The following is a 27,336-nucleotide window of genomic DNA, read 5'->3' on the forward strand; positions in this document are numbered from 1 at the left end:
ATGGTGATACCATAAACATAAAAGATATAATAAATATCCTCGTCATGCACATGCCAACAAAATACATGTAAAACGAAAATAGAAATGAGAATTGGCTCTTGGGTGCATGAAAAGGACAGAAACTTTATTCATATATCAAACAATGTCAACCAGCATGAAAAAATATATATATACATTACAAATATCCCATGAATATTCAAAACACCCCCATAAAATTACTCCTCACAAACCCCGTAACATCTCAGGGGCTGCAGTCCCCCGTAAATGATATGTACATATTTTGTGATAACCTGCACCATGGAGATTTGGTAATAGTGCCACTCATATAGATGGAACGGCCAGAGATTCAGCCCCAGCCTGTAATGAGCAATTCATAGCCAGCATCTACAAGCACAGCTCATGAGTGATATTCCTGAAGCATGTAATGGACACAAGGGAGCAAGTTGAGCAGCAGCATCCAGAAAGGCACACATAAGCACAAAACCACACTGGAGCTTGAAGCAGATGGACAGCATCTAAGCAGAGAAATGGCAAGCAATGAACATAGCCAATGATGTAGCCTAGTGATAGGCAGTAATCTATGTAGGCAGACAGTCCTCCAGTTGCAACCTATACACAGGTGAAGCAAAGCTGAGAAATCTCACAGGTGAGAGCAAAGCATGTGTGGCAGATGCAGTTAACAGTCCCCCAATCGCAGGGCATGTGCAGCCAGGCAAGCGTGTGTGTGCTTAGAATGGTGTCCACCTCATAGTTACCATACTTCAGAAGCAAAGTTCATATGGCAGTCCAGGTACATGTTGAGCTTCCCTTGTACTGACAATCGGCTAGCTTGAGTGGCCTGTATGTGAAAAGTCCATGGGACCAAGGAGGTGCAGGCTGGAGGGGATGTGGGAGTAAGAAGGACGCTGTCAGGAGAAGCCTGACATGTTTCGCCGCATCTAGCGGCCTTTTCAAAGGCAGACAGCGTGGAATCTACATGGACGCCATAACGGCGTCCATAAATACTGAATGCGGCTGCGCGGCCCGCCCCCCGACCCACCCCCAGTCACAGACATCATCCTCACACGCCCACCAAACTTGTGGGCGTGTATATGGCCAGCAAATGGAGCGCAGTGCGTTCCAACACATGCGTCTCACACAGCGGCGCCCGATGGCGCCGGGTGGATGACGTCACAAGAGGCCGCCAGATGGAAGGATGGAGGGACAGGACAGTGAGCCGAGGCGGACAGCGCAGCAGCACACAGCACACCATCTATATAAATAAACAACAATGTGTAAATGTTAAATTAAAACTAATAGTAGAAAACAAAAAACAAAATTAATAATACTATCACAGAATTTCTGAAAAAATAATAATAACGTCATGGACATGGACATATAGATGTACTCAAATGTACCATGGTCCATAACACATACGAGTATCAATAATAAGAGAGAGATGGAGAGAGACCCATCCCCGCAACAGTAGTAAAGCGGTACTAACATGGGTGTATAAATATCACTCATGTGTATATATAAATGGCCTCCTACAATAATTTGCCACATATAGGAAGAGAGAAACATTCAGCAGGGAGGGATGGGGGGGCCTAAAAATATATACAGGACCTCCTAGATGTTGCTAAACATGCAACCAGAAAGAGGGGCCAAGATAGAACCAAGGGGGGGGAACTGGTAGAGCAAAGACCCAACAAAAGCTCCAGGAACCCTGGCCAGAATCCCCCAGAACAACTAATCGGGTAAAAAAACCCGATAATTAATACTGTCATTTAAACCCTTAGGTTCAGTTGCTTTAAGATCGAAAATCCAACGGGACTCAAGCTGTAAGAGGGCTTTGTCAATGTCGCCACCTCTAGGGTGAACATGGACCCTATCTAGGCCTATAAATCTAATAAAACTGGGGTCCCCTCTATGCTCAAAATGGACGTGTCTAGAAATGGGGGATTTAAAGTTGCAATTTGCAACATCCCCCACAGGATTTTTAATCCTTTCCTTAAAGGCTCTAGATGTTTTGCCGACGTAAAAGCTTCCACATCTGCAATACATAAGGTAGATCACGCCCACAGTGTTACAGTTGACAAAATGTTTTAATTTCCACTGTCGCCCATTGGGCAATGTTATAATCTTCCCTATTTGTAGATAGCGACAATAGACGCACCCCCCACAGCTATAAGTACCCGTGACTGTACAGTGCTTCTGGGGGCCACTTTTGCCCCAGAAGTGACTTGATGTAACATAATTTCGCAGGGTTTTGCTTCGTCTAAAGGTCACCTGTGGAGCAGGTGATACAAACTCCCTTACCACTCTGTCATTTGTTAGCACATGCCAGTGTCGGCGGAGTATCCCATCAATCTCTCTGTTTTGATCATTGTACCGAGTGATTAAACGCGTATAACTACTAGAAATGTCCTTATTTTTCTTAGTCAAAAGAGTGGTGCGATCTGACATCTTCGCTCGTTTGTAGGCCTTTTTCAACCAACGGTCCTTATAGCCTCTTTCTTTAAAGCGAGAACGCAGTGATTTTGCCTCCTTCTCAAAGGTGGCTTCATCACTGCAATTTCGGCGTGCCCTCAAATATTGACCCGTAGGGATCCCACGGATCGTATGGATAGGATGTGCACTACTAGCATGAAGGTACGCATTAGAAGCGGTCGGTTTACGATACAGATTGGTTGATAGGGAGCCATCCGACCCGACACTGATCATGAGATCCAAGAAAGACAGAGAGTGCGCATTATAATCCATTGTAAACTTCAAGTTCCAACTATTGTGATTCAGTGTAGCCACAAAATCATTCAATAGGTCTATGCCACCTGTCCAAAACAGGAGCACGTCGTCTATGTACCTGTGCCACGACACAATGTGGCACAGGTACATGACGAGGGCATCACTGCCAAAAAGGTGGCGCTCCCAATCCCCCAGGTACAGGTTTGCCAGCGAAGGGGCACAAGTGGTCCCCATCGCGGCCCCCTGCACCTGGAGGTAGTGAACGCCATCAAACACAAACACATTGTTCTGCAGAATGAATGTCAAAAGGTCAAGAATAAATTGGTTGTGGGGCATCTCCCCAATTTCCATTTCTGAAAGGAATTTACCTACAGCCTCAACCCCCCTCTCCTGTGGGATGCTGGAGTAGAGGGCCTCCACGTCAAGGGTCACCAGCAAAGAACCGACGGGTAACTGCAACCCCTCAAGAATGCCCAAAAGGTGCAATGTATCGCGGATATATGAGGGTAATCGATGGACATGTGGCTGCAAGTGCTTATCCACATATACACTTATGCGTTCGGTTAATGACCCATTGCCGGAGACAATGGGTCGTCCAGGTGGTCTATTAAGATTCTTATGCACCTTGGGTAGGGCGTAAAATGTAGGCGTGGTTGGATTCTCCACTTTAAGAGTGGATCCGACCTCTGCCGTAATGACTCCCTGACCAATGGCGGTGTCAATGAGGTCAAACAGCATGCGCTGATTGGTGATGACCCTGGATGCGGAGACCCTCCGATACCACTCCCTGTTACTGAGGATTTTATGGCACATGAACACGTATTGCTCCACCCTCATGACAACCACATTCCCCCCCTTATCCGAAGGTTTAATGATAATCTGTTTATTTTCACGCAACTCAGAAAGTGCGCGATTTTCCTCATCAGACAAATTAGGAGTTTGACTCTTTGCTATCCATAGATTTCGAATGTCCCTCTCAACAAGTGAGACAAACGTATGGACGCTAGGGCATAGGGAGAAGGGAGGGAACGAGGCGGACCTGGGCTTAAATTGTTGGTTAATCTGTTCGCTCACAGTTCTGTTGGGAACAGTAAAACCAAAAAGATCATATTCATCTTCCTGAACAGTTTCCTCACTTAGCTTGATCAAATCCATTAGTGCTCTGTAATCCTGATTGGACCAATCCTTCCAATCTGCAATTGCTCCCCCCAGCGGGGTATCACTCTTTTTCTTATGCAGAGTTCTCAATGTCAGATTTCGTCCAAACAGATGTAGGTCCTTCACTAATTCAAATCTATCCAGGTTATTATTAGGGCAATATCCCAGACCCTTACCTAGAAGGTCTAAGGTGCCCTGAGATAAGATGAAACCAGAGATGTTAATAACCTGTAAATTCTCAGAAGATGTAGATAAGGTTTGAAGTGAAGGACGTGCTACATCCTTGCATTCCGTTCCCCGTCCTCCCCTAAAAAACCAACAGAGGAGGATTGAGAACCAGAGGGCCCACATGCTCCTAGATCAGATTCGCTATCCTCTCCTTGGGAATCTGTAGCACTTGTGAGATATTTATTAATTGGGCCTGTCTGTTTATTTGTATTTTTGGTTTGTTTCTCTCTCTTTTTCTTACTGTCTCTGTCTTTAGTTATTTTAGGTAAATGTTTGTCCCCAAAAGATCTTGTTACTGGGCGACGTGGAACGTCAGGATGTGGATCAGTAGAGGACATTGAACTCTTGTCAGTGCCCCCAATTGATGAATCAGAGTCCTCAACGGCACTAGAGCCTGTCGGAGCCTCCGCAGGTGCCTGAGGTGATGGTTTTTTGGGAGGATGTCTATGTGGTGGAGGTCTTTTACCTCTAGGTGGCAATTTGTCCCACCTATAAGCGTGGCCAAACTTGTATGCGGCCCTATCGCGCTCAAATTTGTTATCTTTCCTAGTCACAATCTCCTTATTGTATTTGGCAATATGGGTTTTCAATTTAGTATTCCTGGTAGTATATAATGGATGTTCCTTGACCCCTTGAAGGGACTCCAGGGTCAAACCAATTTTTGTCTCAATATCAACCAAATCCACCTCCTCAAGCTCCTGCATCAGCTCCAACATTACCCTAGAACATTTTTCAAAGTTATCTTCCCACCTAGTTTTGAAGCCATCAGGCAGATTTTTCTTGAAAGGAAAAATCTGGATGCGTAGCCATAAGGGAACCTTATTTTCGGATAAATAGTTTTTATTAAATTTGATGTTCCACCATATTCGACTTTTTTGTTCATAAAGTTTTTCCAGCTTCCTGAAGCCTGAATTGATCAATTGCTCTGCCCCCCTAGCCCCTCTCTCTCGTGCACATTCCTCCCCAACCTGCTGAACGATCTCATCCCACTGTAGCATGGCCAGTAAATGCAGAGACGGGTTATAGAAATTCTCTCTCCACCTCTCAAAAGAGTTCCCCTTGATCACTTGCCCAGGGGCTAAACCCCACCTAACTAATATATAACAAATGCCTCAATTGTAGGGCAGTGTCAAATGGGGATATGATGGACCTAGGAATAGAATGGTGATACCATAAACATAAAAGATATAATAAATATCCTCGTCATGCACATGCCAACAAAATACATGTAAAACGAAAATAGAAATGAGAATTGGCTCTTGGGTGCATGAAAAGGACAGAAACTTTATTCATATATCAAACAATGTCAACCAGCATGAAAAAATATATATATACATTACAAATATCCCATGAATATTAGTGTTGGGCGAACATCTAGATGTTCGGGTTCGGGCCGAACAGGCCGAACATGGCCGCGATGTTCGGGTGTTCGACCCGAACTCCGAACATAATGGAAGTCAATGGGGACCCGAACTTTTGTGGTTTGTAAAGCCTCCTTACATGCTACATACCCCAAATTTACAGGGTATGTGCACCTTGGGAGTGGGTACAAGAGGAAAAAATTTTTTTAGCAAAAAGAGCTTATAGTTTTTGAGAAAATCGATTTTAAAGTTTCAAAGGGAAAACTGTCTTTTAAATGCGGGAAATGTCTGTTTTCTTTGCACAGGTAACATGCTTTTTGTCGGCATGCAGTCATAAATGTAATACATATAAGAGGTTCCAGGAAAAGGGACCGGTAATGCTAACCCAGCAGCAGCACACGTGATGGAACAGGAGGAGGGTGGCGCAGGAGGAGAAGGCCACGCTTTGAGACACAACAACCCAGGCCTTGCATGAGGACAAGAAGCGTGCGGATAGCATGCTTTGTACCACCATGCAGTCATAAATGTAATAAAGATAAGTGGTTCAATAAACAGGGACCACGCGGCAACGCTAACCCAGCAGCAGCACACGTGATGGAACAGGAGGAGGCGCAGGAGGAGAAGGCCACGCTTTGTGAGACACAACAACCCAGGCCTTGCATGAGGACAAAAAGCGTGCGGATAGCATGCTTTGTACCGCCATGTAGTCATAAATGTAATAAAGATAAGAGGTTCCATAAACAGGGACCGGCAACGGTAACCCAGCAGCAGCAGCAGCAGCAGCACACGTGATGGAACAGGAGGAGGCGCAGGAGGAGAAGGCCACGCTTTGTGAGACACAACAACCCAGGCCTTGCATGAGGACAAAAAGCGTGCGGATAGCATGCTTTGTACCGCCATGTAGTCATAAATGTAATAAAGATAAGAGGTTCCATAAACAGGGACCGGCAACGGTAACCCAGCAGCAGCAGCAGCAGCAGCAGCACACGTGATGGAACAGGAGGAGGCGCAGGAGGAGAAGGCCACGCTTTGTGAGACACAACAACCCAGGCCTTGCATGAGGACAAAAAGCGTGCGGATATAGCAGCAATGCTTTTTGCCGCCATGCAGTCATAAATGTAATACAGATGAGAGGTTCAATAAACAGGGATCGGAAACGCTAAACCATCCCAGATGTTCATCGGTCATGTTACTTGGTTGGGGTCCAGGAGTGTTGCGTAGTCGTTTCCAATCCAGGATTGATTCATTTTAATTTGAGTCAGACGGTCTGCATTTTCTGTGGAGAGGCGGATACGCCGATCTGTGATGATGCCTCCGGCAGCACTGAAACAGCGTTCCGACATAACGCTGGCTGCCGGGCAAGCCAGCACCTCTATTGCGTACATTGCCAGTTCGTGCCAGGTGTCTAGCTTCATGCCCGGTTTCAGGTCCAGCGGTGCCAGCCACAAATCCGTCTGTTCCTTTATTCCCCTCCAAATTTCCTCCCCTGTGTGCTGCTTATCCCCAAGGCAGATCAGCTTCAGCAACGCTTGCTGACGCATGCCAACAGCTGTGCTGCACTGCTTCCACGATCCTACTGCTGCTGGTGCTGGGTTAGCATTTCCGGATGAGGTACAGCTTTGAGATGCGTTGGAGGAGAAGGAGTCAGAGAGGTAGGTGCTGCTGTTGTTATCCAGCTGTTTGCGGCGTGGGCAACACCCGCGCCGTAGCAGGTGAGGAATCGCTGCCAGGCTCCACAAGGTTTACCCAGTGCGCGGTAAGGGAGATGTATCGACCCTGGCCGAACGCACTCGTCCAGGTGTCAGTGGTGAGGTGAACCTTGCAGGCAACGGCATTCTTCAAGCTTCGGGTTATTTAGCTGACCACGTGCTCATGCAACTCAGGCACTGCAGAGCGCGCAAAGTGGTAGCGGCTGGGAACCACGTAACGTGGGATGGCCACTGACATCATGCCCTTGAAGCTGTTTGTCTCCACCACTCGATATGGCAGCATTTCGCAGGCCAGAAGCTTGGCTATGCTGGCTGGCTGTTACTGCCACGGCCCGGGGGTCATTTGCTGGCAATTTCCTCTTGTGCTCAAACATCTCAGAGACAGACAACTCAACCGTAGCGCTGCACACCGAAGGGCTGTTGGTTGTTGTGTTTGATGAACACTGGGAGACCTCAAGAGCACTAGTCCGGAAAGTGACAGTGTCAGCATCGTCTGATGTTTGTGAATGTTGTGAACCACGCAATGGCTGGGCTACTGCTGCTGCTGAGGCGGGTCTGGTGGTGAGTCTGGTGAACCCAAGGGAGGCAGTGTTGCTGGTGGTACCCTGTCCTGCCGCGTTTGCCCACAGAGTGGGATGTTTGGATAGAATGTGGCGGCTCATGCTGGTGGTGGAGAGGTTGTTAATACTTTTCCCCCTGCTCAGGCGGGTCTTGCACACCTTGCAAATCGCCATGGTAACATCCTCAGTGCAGTCTTCAAAGAAAGCCCAGACTTTAACTGGCTGAGGACTCGGACCTCGTGCGTGATGTGCTGGTGCTGCTTAACCCACTGCTGGACGCTTGAGAGGTCATCCAAGTAATTATCTGGTCCTGTTCTTTTGGATCTGTGAGGGTTGTTGTCCTGGACAACATGGGCAGTATTGAGTGGGTTTTCTTGGGTGCTCCCCTGTGGCCTGTACGTGAACCGTCAGGGGAAACACCTCTTCCCTTGCCCCTCCCTCTTTCACCGGATTTCTTCCTCATTTCACTTATCCTTAAAGTACACGCTGACTGGCAGCAGTACAGTGGCAGTACAGAAATGCTATACAGTGGTGGGTGAGCGGTGTACCACTATTGTCAGCAGTGACACAGAGCACAATGCTATACAGTGGCGGGTGAGCGGTGTACTACTGTTCCCAGCAGACACAGTGGAAGTAAACACAATGCTATATAGTGTGGCTGAGCCGTGTACACAGAGTGGCATTAAACACAATGCTATATAGTCTGCTATATAGTCACCCCGAACAGGGTGATGTTCTGCAGAACCCGAACAGTGGCAAACACTGTTCGCCCAACACTACTGGGAGGGAACGCAGATTTTAGTACCTAAACACACGATACAACATGTTTTCCGGGGTCGGACTCTGAGGCACATACAGATGGTCCCGATCATCATCCTCATCATACAACTCTTCTCCTGAGTCTGACCCACCCACCACCTCTGCCACCCCAACATCCCCAGACACAGACCCCTCATCGTCCTCAACATTAACTTGGGATGCTGGCCTGAGCCAGACCTCCTCCTCCACATCAGGCCCCATCATCTCCTCAATGGCAGCCCTCATTAATCGCTCTGGCGACGGACTGATGGACACAACGTTCTCCTCCGGGGAGGGCTGCTGCTGACCACTGGCTGCTGGGGTGGATGTTATAGCTTGCGTGGGGCGTTGGCTGTTGCTGTTGTTGGGAGTGCTGCTCACAGCGGAGGTCTCTGGGGAACTCATGTTGAGCTCATATAGTGGTTGACGGTGAGTGGAGTATTACTGATCCCAGCAATATACACACTGACTGGCAGAGTACGCAATGCTATATAGTGTGGCTGAGCGGTGTACACAGAGTGGCAGTAAACACAATGCTATATAGTCTGGCTGAGCGAGCGGTGTACTACTGTTCCCAGCAGAATCAGAGTGGCAGTAAACAATGGTATATAGTCTGGCTGAGCGGTATACACAGAGTGTCAGTAAACAATGGTATATAGTCTGGCTGAGCGAGCGGTGTACTACTGTTCCCAGCAGAATCAGAGTGGCAGTAAACAATGGTATATAGTCTGGCTGAGCGGTGTACACAGAGTGTCAGTAAACAATGGTATATAGTCTGGCTGAGCGGTGTACACACAATGCTATATAGTCTGCTATATAGTGTCAGTAAACAATGGTATATAGTCTGGCTGAGCGAGCGGTGTACTACTGTTCCCAGCAGAATCAGAGTGGCAGTAAACAATGGTATATAGTCTGGCTGAGCGGTGTACACAGAGTGTCAGTAAACAATGGTATATAGTCTGGCTGAGCGAGCGGTGTACTACTGTTCCCAGCAGAATCAGAGTGGCAGTAAACAATGGTATATAGTCTGGCTGAGCGGTGTACACAGAGTGTCAGTAAACAATGGTATATAGTCTGGCTGAGCGGTGTACACAGAGTGTCAGTAAACAATGGTATATAGTCTGGCTGAGCGGTGTACACAGAGTGGCAGTAAACACAATGCTATATACTCTGGCTGAGCGAGCGGTGTACTACTGTTCCCAGCAGACACAGAACAGTAAACAGAATGCTATATAGTGTGGCTGAGCGAGCGGTGTACCACTATTCCCAGCAGACACAGAACAGTAAACAGAATGCTATATAGTGTGGCTGAGCGAGCGGTGTACCACTATTCCCAGCAGACACAGAACAGTAAACAGAATGCTATATAGTGTGGCTGAGCGAGCGGTGTACCACTATTCCCAGCAGACACAGAACAGTGAACAGAATGCTATATAGTGTGGCTGAGCGAGCGGTGTACCACTATTCCCAGCAGACACAGAACAGTGAACAGAATGCTATATAGTGTGGCTGAGCGAGCGGTGTACCACTATTCCCAGCAGACACAGAACAGTGAACAGAATGCTATATAGTGTGGATGAGCGAGCGGTGTACCACTATTCCCAGCAGACACAGAACAGTAAACAGAATGCTATATAGTGTGGCTGAGCGAGCGGTGTACCACTATTCCCAGCAGACACAGAACAGTGAACAGAATGCTATATAGTGTGGCTGAGCGAGCGGTGTACCACTATTCCCAGCAGACACAGAACAGTGAACAGAATGCTATATAGTGTGGCTGAGCGAGCGGTGTACCACTATTCCCAGCAGACACAGAACAGTAAACAGAATGCTATATAGTGTGGCTGAGCGAGCGGTGTACCACTATTCCCAGCAGACACAGAACAGTAAACAGAATGCTATATAGTGTGGCTGAGCGAGCGGTGTACCACTATTCCAAGCAGACACAGAACAGTGAACAGAATGCTATATAGTGTGGCTGAGCGAGCGGTGTACCACTATTCCCAGCAGACACAGAGTGGCAGTAAACAGAATGCTATATAGTGTGGCTGAGCGAGGTACACAGAGTGGCAGTAAACAGAATGCTATATAGTGTGGCTGAGCAAGCGGTGTACTACTATTCCCAGCAGACACAGAGTGGCAGTAAACAGAATGCTATATAGTGTGGCTGAGCGAGGTACACAGAGTGGCAGTAAACAGAATGCTATATAGTGTGGCTGAGCAAGCGGTGTACTACTGTTCCCAGCAGTGACACAATGACAGGGGGGACCCTGGCTAGCGTGGCTGGAGCGCGAACTACCCTGCCTGCCTACCCAAAGCTAAACCCACAGACAAATGGCGGAGATATGACGTGGTTCGGGTATTTATTTACCCGAACCACGTGACAGTTCGGCCAATCAGAGCGCGTTCGGGTCCGAACCACGTGACCCGTTCGGCCAATCACAGCGCTAGCCGAACGTTCGGGGAACGTTCGGCCATGCGCTCTTAGTTCGGCCATATGGCCGAACGGTTTGGCCGAGCACCGTCAGGTGTTCGGCCGAACTCGAACATCACCCGAACAGGGTGATGTTCTGCAGAACCCGAACAGTGGCGAACACTGTTCGCCCAACACTAATGAATATTCAAAACACCCCCATAAAATTACTCCTCACAAACCCCGTAACATCTCAGGGGCTGCAGTCCCCCGTAAATGATATGTACATATTTTGTGATAACCTGCACCATGGAGATTTGGTAATAGTGCCACTCATATAGATGGAACGGCCAGAGATTCAGCCCCAGCCTGTAATGAGCAATTCATAGCCAGCATCTACAAGCACAGCTCATGAGTGATATTCCTGAAGCATGTAATGGACACAAGGGAGCAAGTTGAGCAGCAGCATCCAGAAAGGCACACATAAGCACAAAACCACACTGGAGCTTGAAGCAGATGGACAGCATCTAAGCAGAGAAATGGCAAGCAATGAACATAGCCAATGATGTAGCCTAGTGATAGGCAGTAATCTATGTAGGCAGACAGTCCTCCAGTTGCAACCTATACACAGGTGAAGCAAAGCTGAGAAATCTCACAGGTGAGAGCAAAGCATGTGTGGCAGATGCAGTTAACAGTCCCCCAATCGCAGGGCATGTGCAGCCAGGCAAGCGTGTGTGTGCTTAGAATGGTGTCCACCTCATAGTTACCATACTTCAGAAGCAAAGTTCATATGGCAGTCCAGGTACATGTTGAGCTTCCCTTGTACTGACAATCGGCTAGCTTGAGTGGCCTGTATGTGAAAAGTCCCGACCCACCATCCATTATATAGATGGTGTGCTGTGTGCTGCTGCGCTGTCCGCCTCGGCTCACTGTCCTGTCCCTCCATCCTTCCATCTGGCGGCCTCTTGTGACGTCATCCACCCGGCGCCATCGGGCGCCGCTGTGTGAGACGCATGTGTTGGAACGCACTGCGCTCCATTTGCTGGCCATATACACGCCCACAAGTTTGGTGGGCGTGTGAGGATGATGTCTGTGACTGGGGGTGGGTCGGGGGGCGGGCCGCGCAGCCGCATTCAGTATTTATGGACGCCGTTATGGCGTCCATGTAGATTCCACGCTGTCTGCCTTTGAAAAGGCCGCTAGATGCGGCGAAACATGTCAGGCTTCTCCTGACAGCGTCCTTCTTACTCCCACATCCCCTCCAGCCTGCACCTCCTTGGTCCCATGGACTTTTCACATACAGGCCACTCAAGCTAGCCGATTGTCAGTACAAGGGAAGCTCAACATGTACCTGGACTGCCATATGAACTTTGCTTCTGAAGTATGGTAACTATGAGGTGGACACCATTCTAAGCACACACACGCTTGCCTGGCTGCACATGCCCTGCGATTGGGGGACTGTTAACTGCATCTGCCACACATGCTTTGCTCTCACCTGTGAGATTTCTCAGCTTTGCTTCACCTGTGTATAGGTTGCAACTGGAGGACTGTCTGCCTACATAGATTACTGCCTATCACTAGGCTACATCATTGGCTATGTTCATTGCTTGCCATTTCTCTGCTTAGATGCTGTCCATCTGCTTCAAGCTCCAGTGTGGTTTTGTGCTTATGTGTGCCTTTCTGGATGCTGCTGCTCAACTTGCTCCCTTGTGTCCATTACATGCTTCAGGAATATCACTCATGAGCTGTGCTTGTAGATGCTGGCTATGAATTGCTCATTACAGGCTGGGGCTGAATCTCTGGCCGTTCCATCTATATGAGTGGCACTATTACCAAATCTCCATGGTGCAGGTTATCACAAAATATGTACATATCATTTACGGGGGACTGCAGCCCCTGAGATGTTACGGGGTTTGTGAGGAGTAATTTTATGGGGGTGTTTTGAATATTCATGGGATATTTTTGTAATGTATATATATATTTTTTCATGCTGGTTGACATTGTTTGATATATGAATAAAGTTTCTGTCCTTTTCATGCACCCAAGAGCCAATTCTCATTTCTATTTTCGTTTTATATGAACAAATTACATGGCGAATATCAATAATTTATTGATCTATTTTTTTTTACTTCTAACTTTACTAAAGATTGATTTATTTTTTAACATAAGTCTATTTTTTTCTGAGTGGTATTCCCACTAAGGGGCTTTGCAACATTTTAAATCATCCTATAAGCCAACCACTTGAGCAGAGGGGACATTAAGGGCCCGGGACAACACATGCAGAGAGTTTAGGTCATGACTTTTCAGGAAAAAGTTCTAATTCTGAAAGCGTTAAAACAGTAAATAAAAAGCAGTATGGAGTAGAAGCCCTGACATAGAATCCTTATTGTTATTACAGCAATGTTTCCATTGCCACATGTACTGTGAAATGTGTCCTTTTGTAACTTCAGCGAAATGTATGAAGATTTACTGAAGCTTAACTAAACGGACTGCAGATGCTCCAACAACAATGGCGCTGGCCTGCTGAGAGGACATAGTGGAAGGCACGAGCACCTGCCGGAACTCAGAACTTCTGCTAGCTTGTTATTACTGAGGGATGGAAGCCCAAAACCAGTTCTAAAATGAATGCTGAAAACCGATGAGCTCACTGCACAACAAGAAAGGAAGCTGAAAGCACCGCATGGCAGGTGGTCTACACATTATTCGACACATTATTCTTTACCAAGGATTAAAATACTTTCGGTTGGTTCCTACATATCTGTATACATACGCATCTTCCTCAATCAGCACCTTGATAAAGGGAGCATGTGTGTCCCTGAAAATTAAGGTGATTGATATCACATACGCTTTATTTCACAACTAGCTGGGTATGTGGCAGACCAATATCCCCAGCCTGCGCATATTTGCAGATGCTATTTCTAGGGCAATAGTCATGGGCCCCAGTGCTGTACAGATGCATTGCTAAGCAACGGCAGTGCAATACATCTGTAGAGCATTGGGGCCCTATACTATCACCATGGCGATAGCATCTGATCACTACAGGCGGTGGGGTTAATAGACTACGTAGGGGTTAAGACTTACCGTAACTGAAAAAAAATATTTTTATTGTGACGCTGTCGCTTTAACTTATTTTTTCCAATCTAACTTTTAATGAACGATTGCTGCTATTGGCTATAGCAGCAATCATTCACTTTTAGACAAGCGTGTGCACATGCACTCACTGTGGTGGTGGTGGCAGCGGCTTATAATTGTGGGCTTAGATTATATGTCCAGGAACACAGCAGAGGAATTTTTGCTTTGTTTTGCTTCTTGCTTCTGTGTACTGACTTGGCTTGTTCCTAAATAAGTTTCTTCCTGAATTCTGCTGTTTGACGTCGGTTGCTGAACCTGAGCTGTTCACAACTCTGCTCTTGTCTCATCTGGTCTTCTTTTTCTTGACGCCTCCAACAGTGCGTTCACATGGCCATAGTCCTGCTTTGTTCCTGTTCATCTTAGAGTTTTGGCTATTCCCTCCCAGTCTGGAGTCTTCGCTGGACTCTCAATAATATTGCGAAAATGTAAGTTTTAGGGAACTTAACCACTTAAGCCTATCTGGACGAGTATTCTTGACCAGATAGGCGCAGCTAAAGGCGAACTGGACGAGTATTCTCATCTAGGTTGCAAGCAGCGATACATGCGGGGGTCATGGGGCCGCAGCCCTGCTCACCCTGGCGGTTTTCCATTTTGGGGAAGAGAAACAAAACTTCCTGGAACCAATTGCAGTGCCTGTAATGAATAAACATGACCCCAATCAGGGGCCATGTCCATTCATAAGAATAAACGTGAATGAACAGGAAAGAAAAACACTTCCTGGCAATCCAGGGAGTGTTTCTATCACCATCTAGTGGCAAAAAGTTAAATCAAAGGGTAAATTACACTGCAAAAATTGTATTTATTAAAAAAAAATGATATAATTAAATCACTTTCAAAGCCCTCTACCCCTTCCCCCCCCCCCCCCCCCCCCCCAGTTACCAAGCAAACAAATAAAAAAATTGCTTCCCTTCTGAAGGTGCAAAACACCTGCGGGGAGGTTGTTGAATGCTAGACCGCAATCACCTGAAAAAAAAAGGAACTACAGGTCGGCCAAGAATCATATAAGAAAAAAATGGTACCAACAATGGTAAAAGACAGCGACTATCATCTATGTAGAGCGATCCTTCCTGGTGAATCCGTTTGAACAATAATTGGTGTTAGTCATTCGTATTGAAGGACAACTGAAGTGAGAAATATATGGAGGCTACCATATTTATTTCCTTTTATACAATACTAGTTGCCTGGCAGTCCTACTGGTCTATTTGGCTGCAGTAGTGTCTGAATCACTCCAGGAACAAGCATGCAGCTAATCTTTCAGATCTGACAATAATGTCCGAAACACCTGATCTGCTGCATGCTTGTTCAGGGTTTATGGCTAAAAGTATTAGAGGCAGAGGATTAGCAGGATAGCCAGGCAACTGGTATTGCTTCAAAGGAAATAAATATGGCAGCCTCCATATCCCTCCTGCTTCAGTTCCCCTTTCAACGATAACAAAGAAGGGATTTCTCCTTTCAAACAACTCACATGTGGCTAGTTAGGTACTTCAAGGTCTTCAGTTTAGCACTTCCACTAACGATCTGATCGGTACACTGTTAGTGAATTCATAGACGTTGTTAGATCATTGCAAACCACAATATAATCGCATTATACTTTCGCCCAGAACAAAATGCACTACAAATGACTTGCCTCTTATGTTGCTGTCACTTACAGTAGGTAGTGAAAATCTGACAGGTTTTGGGCTAGTCCATCTCCTCAACGGGGAATTCTCAGGTATTTATTTATCGATAAAAGCACTTACTGAACAACATTTGTTTAGTACAAACAAATGCAAAGAGTAGGGAAGACGGCCAGCATCTTTGTACAGATTCTTTATAGGGAGTGCTTTTGAAAAAAAGGAAAAGAAATACTAAAAGAATCTCCCTGGAGGAGATAAACTAGTCAAAAATCTGTTCGCTTTTACGACCTACTTTAAATGAACGCAACATAGGAAAAAAAGTAATTTATAGTGCGCAGTGCTGCTCAACAGGATACCGGATATCCGAATAGACTCGGATATCCGAACTTTTTAGGCCTATCCGATCGGATCCGGATTCCGGATAGCTGGATGGGAATCCGGATAGCTCTATGCGGATAGTTGGTCTCATAACCCGGATACCCGCGGATACCGGTCGGATATCCGAATCCGGGTGCTGTAACCATGGACATTATGTCCATGACGTCATTCAGCCAATCAGAGCGCTCCCAGCCTAAGCCCAAGCACCCAATCACAGAGGAGAACCTTGGCCAGTCCCTCCTGTATATAAGGAGGGGGCCATGTTAAGAATCTCGTCCTTGCTTTGTGACTGCCACTGTGATAGGTTGTCCAGTGTGTTTGGCTGAAGCAAGTACATTATCCAAGTGATAACCCAGCGTTTTAACACTAAAACACCTTCTGGTTTTACTGTTGTACTGTGTTGTAGTTAGCTTAGCTAGTCTGTGTAATTTGTTAGTGTCAGTCAGTCTTGTCAGTCAGTCTTTCAGCTGCAGCAGCTGCGCTGCCTGTGCCTGCTACTAGGTCCTGTGTCTTTGTGTGTGCTGTGTCTGTGTGCACACACTCCAGGCTCCTTGCTGCTGGCTGGGCTGCTATTACTACTGCTACTGTGGTTTTGTATTGTGTAGTTGCAGACAGTGCTAGTACTACAGATTATTGCTGCTGTGCTGCTGCTGAGTGAGCAGTGTCAGTGTGTTTAGTTGTTGTACTCCTGTCTGTCAATCTGCTGATCATTTCCAAGCCCGCCGCCAATAATAAAAGTGCACCAAGTACCCCACACACATCATCTGTGACGTCGACTCATCAGTGACAGTGAGTCTTGTACAGTACTATGTCTGGCACTGGCAGTGTGAGACGGGGGAGGGGAAAGGCCGGAAGGAGAGTGAGCAACATTACGGCCTCTGGCAGCAGTTCTGCCGCATCAGGCATTCCGCCGCTACCCACTGGCAGTCACGCTGCAGAGACGCAGCACCGTGTTGCGTCCATTTTCAAGCAGGGTCAGCGGCGCAGATTGGAGGAGAAGGACGCCGCGTCTGTGATGCAGCAGATGGCGCATGACGAGGAGCAAGCCAGTGACAGTGAGGCCACCACCACCACCAGCCCTAGCCCTAGAGAAAATATTCTCTGCAAAATTGGCTTTTCAGAAGAGTCTGAGATGCTGACAGTAATTGTTGGGGGGGAGCCCGTCCATGATGTGTCAGCAGAAGAGGAATTTGATGCGGGCTCATCATCCCAGCAGTTTGATGAAGGGGAGTTTGATGATGAGGTGAAGGACCCGGACTACCAGCGACCGGAGGGGCATGTCAGCTCTGACTCTGAGGAGGAGGAGTCAGTGGGTCTGGCACGCAGGTTGAGCATTTCAGGGATTGGCAGGAGCAGCAGTGGGCATGGAATACGTGACCCGCAGGCTGCTGCTCCATCTGTCAGTGGCACGACTACCACCAGCCGCACCACTCAACCCCAGGCCCTAACCACCACCGGCAGAAAATCCACAGCAGCATCCCGTTCTGAGCCACGTAAGGGAAAACACCAATCCCCAATATGGCAGTTTTTCCATCTGCCCTCACTGGATAGCAAGTATGTTACGTGCAAATTATGCCATGTGAAGCTGAGCAGAGGGTCTCACCCCTCCACTTATGGCACCTCCAGCTTCATAAATCATCTGGGCAATAAGCACAAACCTGAGCATCAGGAATTCAAGAGGCTGAAGGAAGCTGGCGCTGGCCCTTGCAGAGGTCAGAGCACTATAACAACCTTTGCCACTCCTGCTGACACTGAGGCCTCTTCAGGCAGCCAGTCCTCCTCAGTGGTCTCCTCTGTTCCCTCCTCAGCTTCCCGTCCAAGCCTAAAACGCCCCCACCACCAGACCCTGCTGAGTGACTCTTTTGTGGTCAGGGCTCAGCCTCCCGGCAGCCGTCGCATACGCCAGCTGAACGGCTTGCTGACACAGGCCATGTCCTCCCAGCTCCTCCCGTACTCGTTTGTGCAGGAGGGGAGCCGGATGCGTGCGCTCCTGCAGTGCGCAGCGCCGGATTGGCCAATCCCCAGCCGGCACTACTTTGCACGCAAGGCCATCCCAGCACTGCACCGCTTTGTAAAGGCCAACGTGGAGCGTGGGCTGGATCATGCGCTTGGTGCGCGCGTCCATGTGACAATGGACTCATGGAGCAGCCGCTTCGGGACAGGCCGCTATTTGTCCTTCACCGCGCACTGGGTCAGTTTGGTGGAAGGGGGTGAAGAGGAGACAGCAGCATCATCACCCCGGTGGGTGGTGCCACCCCGCAGCAGGGTCAGGGGAAGTGCAGCAGCTTCCAGCTCTGATCCGGTTCCATCCGCCGCCAAACAACCCCGCCTCAGCAGCAGCGTGAAGGCCCACCACTGCCAAGCGCTGCTGCAGATGGTCACGGTGGGCAAGAACAAGCTGACGGCAGACCACGTCTTGGCCAAGCTCCGAGAGCAAGAGAGCAGTTGGCTGACCCCCAGAGGCCTCAGAGTCGGAGAGGTGGTGGCCGACAATGGGGCAAACTTGGTTGCCGCCATCCAGCGGGGAAACCTCACCCACATCCCCTGTCTGGCCCACGTCCTGAACCTAGTGGTGCAGAAATTCCTGCACACCTACCAGGGGATGAACACTCTTTTGGGAGCGGCAAGGAAAACGGTGGGTCATTTTCGCCGCTCGGGTGGTGCCACAGCGACCCTTACAGCCGTGCAGCTGGAGCTGAACCTCCCACAGCACCGCCTCATTATAGACGTTCCAACACGCTGGAATTCCACCCTGGCGATGTTGGAACGTCTGGTTGAACAGAGGCGGGCTGTCAACCTGTACCTGGCCAGAGCCACCATGGATGCCAACTTGTTGGGGACCGGCACCACCCACCTCCCAGACATCATCCGCCCTGCTGAGTGGGGAAAAATGCAGCTGGTGTGCTTTGTGCTGGCACCCTTCCTGGAGGCCACCAACATGGTCAGCCGGGACCATGCGTCGCTGTGTGAGTGGGTGACCATTGTGTGCATGCTGGACAAGGCCCTCGATGCTCTGCTGGAAGTGGGAGAGGAAGCCTTGATCCAGCAGGAGCAGCAGCAGCACACTTCACAGTCCACCTCTGTGCAGCAGGAGGAGGATTCGGAGGAGTTGGAGGAGGACTTGGAGGAGTTGGAGGTCCCTGACCTTGAAGAGGAGGGGGCACAGCGGAGTGCAGCTGCAGTAGTGCGGGGGTGGAGAGAGCAAGATGAGGCTCCGGAATCAGAGGAGGACGACAGCACTGTCAGCGGTGCAGAATATCATAGGTCAGCAGAGATGGCAGCCCTCTTCCCTATGGCAGCGCACATGCTGCAGTGCCTGCGCAAAGACCCAAGGGTGAAGGAGATGAGTGCTCGGGAGGACATCTTGATCACCCTGATGCTGGACCCACGGCTGAAGGGGAAGCTGGCTCAGTTCCTGCCTGTAGGAGGAGACCCTGTGCGCCGAATCAGGGACTTGCAGCGGATTCTGGTTCGGCGCTTGGAGGAAGCCTTCCCCCGGACTCCCACCCCCCCTGCTGTCTCAGTCCAGCCAGCACAGCAGCAGGTGCCTGCATCCAGCATCAGCAGGCGCCCAACAAACCTGCTGTCTCTGACAAAGGCGCTCTATGCCACACCAGTACCGCTGCCTACAGAGGAGGTGCCTGCAGCAGCATCCGGCTCTCAAAGCCAGAACCAGCACCTGACCCGGATGGTGGCCGATTATATGGGGTCCTATAGCGGGCTTGACACCGACACCCCTGTGGACCCCTTGGAGTACTGGGTGAAGCACCTGGATATCTGGGGCGAGCTGGCGCAATACGCCCTGGAAGTGCTGTCCTGCCCGCCTTCCAGCGTTATGTCGGAAAGGTGCTTCAGTGCGGCCGGTGGCGTGGTCACTGAGAAGCGCTCTTGTCTGTCAGGCCAGTCTGTGGACAGACTGACTTTTTTAAAGATGAACGAGGCTTGGGCAGTTGGTGAGTTCCTGGCCCCTGTTGTTGGCAAGAGGGGGAAATGAAGTGGCTGAGTGGTAATCACTATGCCTGGCCTGCTTAACCACCCTTTACCACCACAACCTCCTGACTCCATCTTCATGAAGCCAGGTTCTTATTTTTTGAACTGTGCCGTGGTACCTGCCATGGTCAGCTGTGTAATTTTTTTGGAGGTGTCTGTGCTGTGCGAGTTGTGGGGCCCCAACTGCGGCAGTACGACCGACCGCTTCCTGGAACCTCTCCTAATTTTTTACTGTGCCGTGGTACCTACAACAGTGCCATGGTCAACTATGTAAACACAATAGCTGTGTAATTTTTTTTGGAGGTGTCTGCTGTCCGAGTTGTGGGGAGGCCCCAACTGCGTCAGTACGACCGCTTCCTGGAACCTCTCCTAATTTTTTACTGTGCCGTGGTACCTACAACAGTGCCATGGTCAACTATGTAAACACAATAGCTGTGTAATTTTTTTTGGAGGTGTCTGCTGTCCGAGTTGTGGGGAGGCCCCAACTGCGTCAGTACGACCGCTTCCTGGAACCTCTCCTAATTTTTTACTGTGCCGTGGTACCTACAACAGTGCCATGGTCAACTATGTAAACACAATAGCTGTGTAATTTTTTTTGGAGGTGTCTGCTGTCCGAGTTGTGGGGAGGCCCCAACTGCGTCAGTACGACCGCTTCCTGGAACCTCTCCTAATTTTTTACTGTGCCGTGGTACCTACAACAGTGCCGTGGTCAACTATGTAAACACAATAGCTGTGTAATTTTTTTTGGAGGTGTCTGCTGTCCGAGTTGTGGGGAGGCCCCAACTGCGTCAGTACGACTGCTTCCTGATACCACTCTGATGTTGATTGACAGCCATTTTTTTTTTGGGGGGGGGGATTTTAAGTCCACTCCCCACATCATCAGTGTTTCCCTTTTCACAATTATGATGCTACATGCCTCATATACCCTAAAAAACCTTTTTAAAGCAATTTAAAGGCCACTTCCGGGATTAAACACGGATATCCGAATCCGATCGGATACTAGAGTCGGATATCCGAATCGGATTCGGATCCGAAAATTTTGAATTCGGATATCCGATCCGGATCGGATAGCGGGGTATCCGGATCCGAATCGGATCCGGATTTTGAAAAGGGGTATCCGAGCAGCACTGATAGTGCGTTTTATTCTGGGAGAAATGTAGATTGTATATGTATGAATTTTAAATTATTCATTTTTTAGTGAGCTGTCCTTAAACATGATGCAATTATTGGCGTGCTAGAAGCGTGATGTAACAGATCCGTTGGGCATAACGCATTGTGCTACTGCATAACACACGCGTAACAGCAGCACTGAATAGAGATGAGCACTAATTTAGCAAAATCGTAATTTTGCAAATTACCATATATTCCGGTGTATAAGACTACTGGGCGTATAAGACGACCCCCCAACTCTTCCAGTTAAAATATAGGGTTTGAGATATACTCGCCGTATAAGACTACCCCTCTTCCAGTGCACACCAGATCAAAATTAAAAAAAAATCATATACTGGTGCTATGGATGAACAGATACTGGTGCTGTACTGTATATGGTACCCAGTGTATAACAGTATACAGGTGACTGACTGGTTGGATTGGTCAATTCTCCCTCTCCCTAAGTTGACTGGTCAGCTTTCCTTGTCTCCCTGTTTATCAGAGCGGTATGGAAAAATAGATTGCACTGTTCCCATAAAACACGCCTCTTTCACCCTTCTGGCCCCGCCCTTGTATCCTTTACCTCCCTCTCCACTTCTCAGATTTTGCACATGCTCTCCTGCACCGCTTCACTACAGTCCTCAGCAGGGAGATCTGAGAGGCGGTAACAGGATAGGGCGGGCCAGACGGGTGGAAGAGGCGTATTTTATGGGCACAGCGCAATCTCTTTCTTCCATACCCTGGGAGTCCCAGACCTTGCAGCATGAGCGATGAGCTCCCTCCCAGCATATGAGGCGACCGCTGAATCTCCAGCACCCGGTAATTAATCATCAGTATGTCTCGTATGCGTATCACGTATCAGCATCATTTATCACCCGGCATCAAAGACACCCGGTGTATATAAGATGACCCCCCCCCCACACCTTTCAGAAGATTTTCAAGGGTTAAAAAGACTTATACGCCAGTAATTTCATTTGTAACCATAATCAGGAACTATGATTTTATGCCGACCAATAGCAAAGCATGCATACAGGCTATTGTCACCACAATTGCTACATATGTTAGAGAAAATAGTGGGGACAAGTCAAACATTTTTTTTCAAAAAGACCCTATAGTTTTTGAGAAAATTTCAATTTAAAAATGCAAAGGGGAAAAATGTTTTTTAAACTGTAATTTTTCTGAATTTAAAAAACATTTTTCTTTGTCATTTTAAATAGATTTATTCAAAAACTACAAGGTCTTTTTAAAGTGAGCACGAAGTGAGAGGAACATGGAGGCTGACATATTTATTTCCTTTTAAGCAATACCAGTTGCCTGGCTGTCCTGTTGACCCTCTGCCTCTAATACTTTTAGCCACAGCCCCTGAACAAGTATGCAGCAGATCAGGTATGTCTGACAATATTGTCAGATCTGACAAGATTAGCTGCATGCTTGTTTCTGGTGTGATTCAGACACTTCTGCAGACAAATAGATCAGCAGGGCTGCCAGGCAACTAGTTTAAAGAGACACTAAAGCGAGAATAAATCTCGCTTCAGAGCTTATATTCAGCACACATGCCCCTGCTAAAACGCCGCTATCCCGCGGCTAAACGGGGGTCCCTTACCTCCCAAATCCCCCCCTGCAAAAACCGCGACCAACTTGGTCGTAGATTTTGCTGTTGTTGAGGCAGAGCTAACGGCTGCAGCCCTGCCTCTCAGCGGCGTCTATCAGCGGTGCATCGCCGCCTCTCCCCCACCCCTCTCAGCGAAGGAAGACTGAGAGGGGCAGGGGAGAGGCGGAGATACGGGCTGATAGATGCGCATGGAGGCAGGGCTGCGGCCATTAGCACTGCCTCTATGCGTAAGAGATCCCCGGGACTCCACGAGGGAATTTGGGGGTGAAGGGACCCCCGTTTAGCCGCGGGATAGCGGCGGTTTAGCAGGGGCACACATGCCCCTGCTGAATATAAGCTCTGAAGCGAGATTTATTCTCGCTTCAGAGTCTCTTTAAAAGGAAATAAATATGGCAGCCTCCATATCTCTCTCACCTCGGGTTCTCTTTTAAAAAAAAAATGTTTTAACTTGTTTCCATTATTATCCTCAACTAGCATAGCAATTGGTGACGACAGCATGTTTTGAGGCTTTGCTATTAACTGCTAAATTTAGTGCAAAATTATACAAAATTTTGCGCAATTACTAATGGATTACACAAAATCAATTTCCAAATCGTAACTAGGTATGGCCGTAATTGTACACAAAATGTTGCGTCATTGTAATTAGCAGATACGGTTCATCACAAGCACTGAAGCACACTTTCCATTGACTGTATGCTTCACTGTATGCGACGCAATGCACGCATAATGTGCAATGCGACTTTTCCCCAATTCCTGCTTGTCCAGGGAATCCAACACAAGTTCCCAGTGTGTATGTAGTCTAAAGGGGGCCATACACTTAACGATTTTCCCGCCGATATACAGCAGATTCGATCACTGTGATTGAATCTGCTGTGAAATAGTTGCGCAAACGCTGATCGAACGATCGATTTCCATCTGAAATCGATCGTTCCCATCAATCCGTCCGTGTGGTAGATTTCGCTCGATTGCAGGCAAGTCGGGAGTGCGTCGATAGCGGCGTTCGAATGTCCGAAGACTGACACTAGCGGCTATACATTACCTGATCCGCCCTGTTGCGTATTCCCACTGTCACCGCTGCTCCTTCTCTGCTGGGCTCCGGCAGGCTTCACTTCTTCCTGTCCTGACAGGAAGTTTAAACAGTAGAGCGCCCTCTACTGTTTAAACTTCCCCGGACAGGAAGTACAGTGAAGCTGGAGCCCAGAGCGGAAAAGAAGACAGCGGAGACCGGGGGACTCGCGCCGGCCGGATCAGGTAATGTATGTAGGGGGGGGGGGGGGGGGGGGGGGGCGGCGGCAGCTTCACAGATGGTGAATCGATTTCATGCTGAAATTGATGCACAATCTGTTTGCAGTAAAGGCAGCCATACGATCCCTCTCTGATCAGATTTGATCAGAGAGGGATCTATCTGTTGGTCGATCTGATGGCAAATCGACCAGTGTATGGCTACCTTAAAAATAGCCATACACTGGTCGATTTGCCATCAGATCCGACCAACAGATAGATCCCTCTCTGATCGAATCTGATCAGAGAGAGATCGTATGGCTGCCTTTACTGCAAACAGATTGTGAATCGATTTTAGCATGAAACCGATCAATCTGTGGAGCTGCCGCTGCCGCCTGCCCGCCAGCTATACATTACCTGATCCGGCCGGCGCGTGTCCCCGCTCTCTCCGCTGTCTTCTCCTCCGTGCTCCACTCCTCCAGCTTCACTGAACTTTCTGCCGTGGAAGTTTAAATAGTAGAGGGCACTCTACTGTTAAAACTTCCTGCCGGGACAGGAAGTTCAGTGAAGCTGGAGGAGTGGAGCACGGAGAAGTGACCGCGGAGAGAGCGGGGACACGTGCCAGCGGTGCAGGTAATGTATTGCAGCTAGCGTCAGTCGTCAGACATTTGAACGCCGCTATCGACACACTCCCAACCCGCCAGCCGATCGAGCGAAATCTTCCACATGGACGGATCGACAGGAATCGACAGGAACGATTGATTTTGGACGGAAATCGATCGTTCTGTCAGGGTTTGCGCAACGATTTCACAGTGATCGAATCTGCTGTGTATCGGCGGGAAAGTTGTTAGGTGCATGGGCCCCTTAACTGTTATAATAAAAATGTCCCAGAGCTCTCATTTAACATCCAGTTGAGCATATCACGGGAATGAATAGGTTTCTATCTTTATCACTCCGCCCTGTAAAAATGGCAAGGCACAGCTGAGAGGCACATGATATTTTATTTTAGAGGGTCAGTGTAAGTTGAGGATTAGAAAAATGAAAATATAAAATAAAATAAATAAAGTCCCTCTTGGAAAATGCACAGGCTGGCTCACACATGTTGCTGCAGAAATTTCACATGTCTATTAAAGAGCGCGTATGTTAAAGATGCTGCTGAAATTAACCGACATAAAAATAGATTCAAGACTAATTAATAAGGGAAGCAAGGCTAATAAAAGGGAAGGAGGGGACTTCCCGACACTTCACATTTCACCCGTTAATATATCTGATGGAAGAACGCGTACATCTTCTTAAAGTGGACCTCCAGACTAAAAATCTACTCAGAAGCACTGAAAAGGCTTTGTGGTTCTTTAACAGACAGCATCAGAACTTTGTGTTTCTTACCCAAGCCTCATTTTTAGCTATACAGAAGAAAACTACCCGGGCATTTCTCCCCTGACGCTGTGCAAAGCATGATGGGATTTCTGATCTTGTTGTTCTCGTTGCCTAGCGCGCGCAGCTGGGAGGGGTGATCAGGACACAGAACAGTTGGAACTGTGTCTGATGCTCCTTGTCACCTCCTTTCAACCAAAAAGATGGCTGCCCCATGAAAAAGATGACTGCCCCCATGGAATCACAAACATTTGCCCGTTCTTCTAAAGAGACTCTGAAGTCTCATAAAATTCATGTTTTTATTTTACAAATGTGTTAAACATCATAGCCCTACCTAAAACGCCGCATCCCGCGGCTGAAATCTCACTAAATCCCCCCTAACTCCTCCCTTCCTCTCCCCTGCAAAATTCACGACTTTCTTGGTCGTGGATTTTGCTGCTGGAGGAGGCAGAACCGCAGCTCTGCCTCCTTGCACGTCTATCAGCGGCGGATCTCCGCCTCTCCCCCACCCCTCTCAGTGAAGGAAGACTGAGAGGGGCGGGGAAGAGGCGGCGATCCGGGCTGACAGACGCGCTGAGAGGCAGAGCTGCAGCTGAAAGCTCTGCCTCTCACGGAAGTGCTGCCCGGATTGCCCCCCGGGGAGTTTGGCGGGATTTAGTTAGAATACTGCCGCGAGAGTGTGGCATTTTAGGTAGGGCTATGATGTTAAACACATTTTTTTTTTTGTCATACTTTTTTTTTATTGATTTTCAATAAAACATAACAAGATGCATTATGCTACAAGTAAGAACCATATAGTAATATAAAGCAAGAGTATTTGGACTTAGATGATATTGTACAAAAAGTTCTATGGTTTGCAATTATAGTTTGACCATCAGATAACAACATAGTAATGAAGAGCTAGTACAACTTTTTTATCTTTACTATATATGCTTAGTTTTCCATCCATGGGAATTGAGTGGTTCAAGACTCTTGTGAAGTTGAAGTCCAATGAAACTTATGGATTCTTTATTAGAAAGGTATAACTATAACTAGACAGAGAAGAAAAAGGATAGTGGTTAATCTGTGAAGATATGAGATATAAAAGAGAAAGGTGATCGTTCTAGGAAGAGATTGAAGGTTAGCCATTGCTACAGTCATCGTACATCATATATTAGACATTAGAGAGCTGTTCAAGTCAGGGCCTTATGCTGGATAGACATAAAAGTGTCTTGTTGGAGTCACGGTATACATCTTTGGTTCAGCTTATAACATGGTGAGAAGGGTGTGGAATTATTGAGTTATGGGGGGTGGTAGATGGGAGATGAGTAGGGCCATGAGTCCCAAATTTTGTGGAAGTTGTTTTTTGTGTCCCTTAAGGATGCTGTTAATTCTTCCATGGACCTGGTCCAATTAACCTTAAGAATAACTTCAGAGATATCTGGGGGGGCTATATTTTTCCAAGAGGAAGCAATAGTTAATCTGGTTGCCGTTAGTATATGATTGATCAGGCGATTTGTATATCTGTTCACCTTTGGGAGAGGTTTGCCCAGAATCGTGTATAGGGGATCAAGTGGTACTGTGACGCCCGTAATTGAGGTAATGATTTCTTGGACCTTGGACCACAGGGGGGTCAACAAGGGACACAGCCAGAAGATATGCTCTAGCGATCCCACGTCATTACAGCCCCTCCAACATAAATCCGAAGTACCAGGGTATACTTTAGACAGTATTTCTGGGGTGAGATACCAGCGAAACAAAATTTTGTAAATATTTTCTCTAATTTGTATGCATAATGAGGAGTGTTTGGCGTTTTCCCAAATCTTTCCCCAATCTTCTATAGTTATAGGAGTGGACAATGAGGAAGACCATTTTGACATATATGGGTGGTCTGGGCCGGTCCAGGTTCCCGATTTGGTCATTAAGATTATATA

The sequence above is a fragment of the Hyperolius riggenbachi genome, chromosome 4 (genome assembly GCF_040937935.1).
Source record: "Hyperolius riggenbachi isolate aHypRig1 chromosome 4, aHypRig1.pri, whole genome shotgun sequence".
Classification (NCBI taxonomy): Eukaryota; Metazoa; Chordata; class Amphibia; order Anura; family Hyperoliidae; genus Hyperolius; species Hyperolius riggenbachi.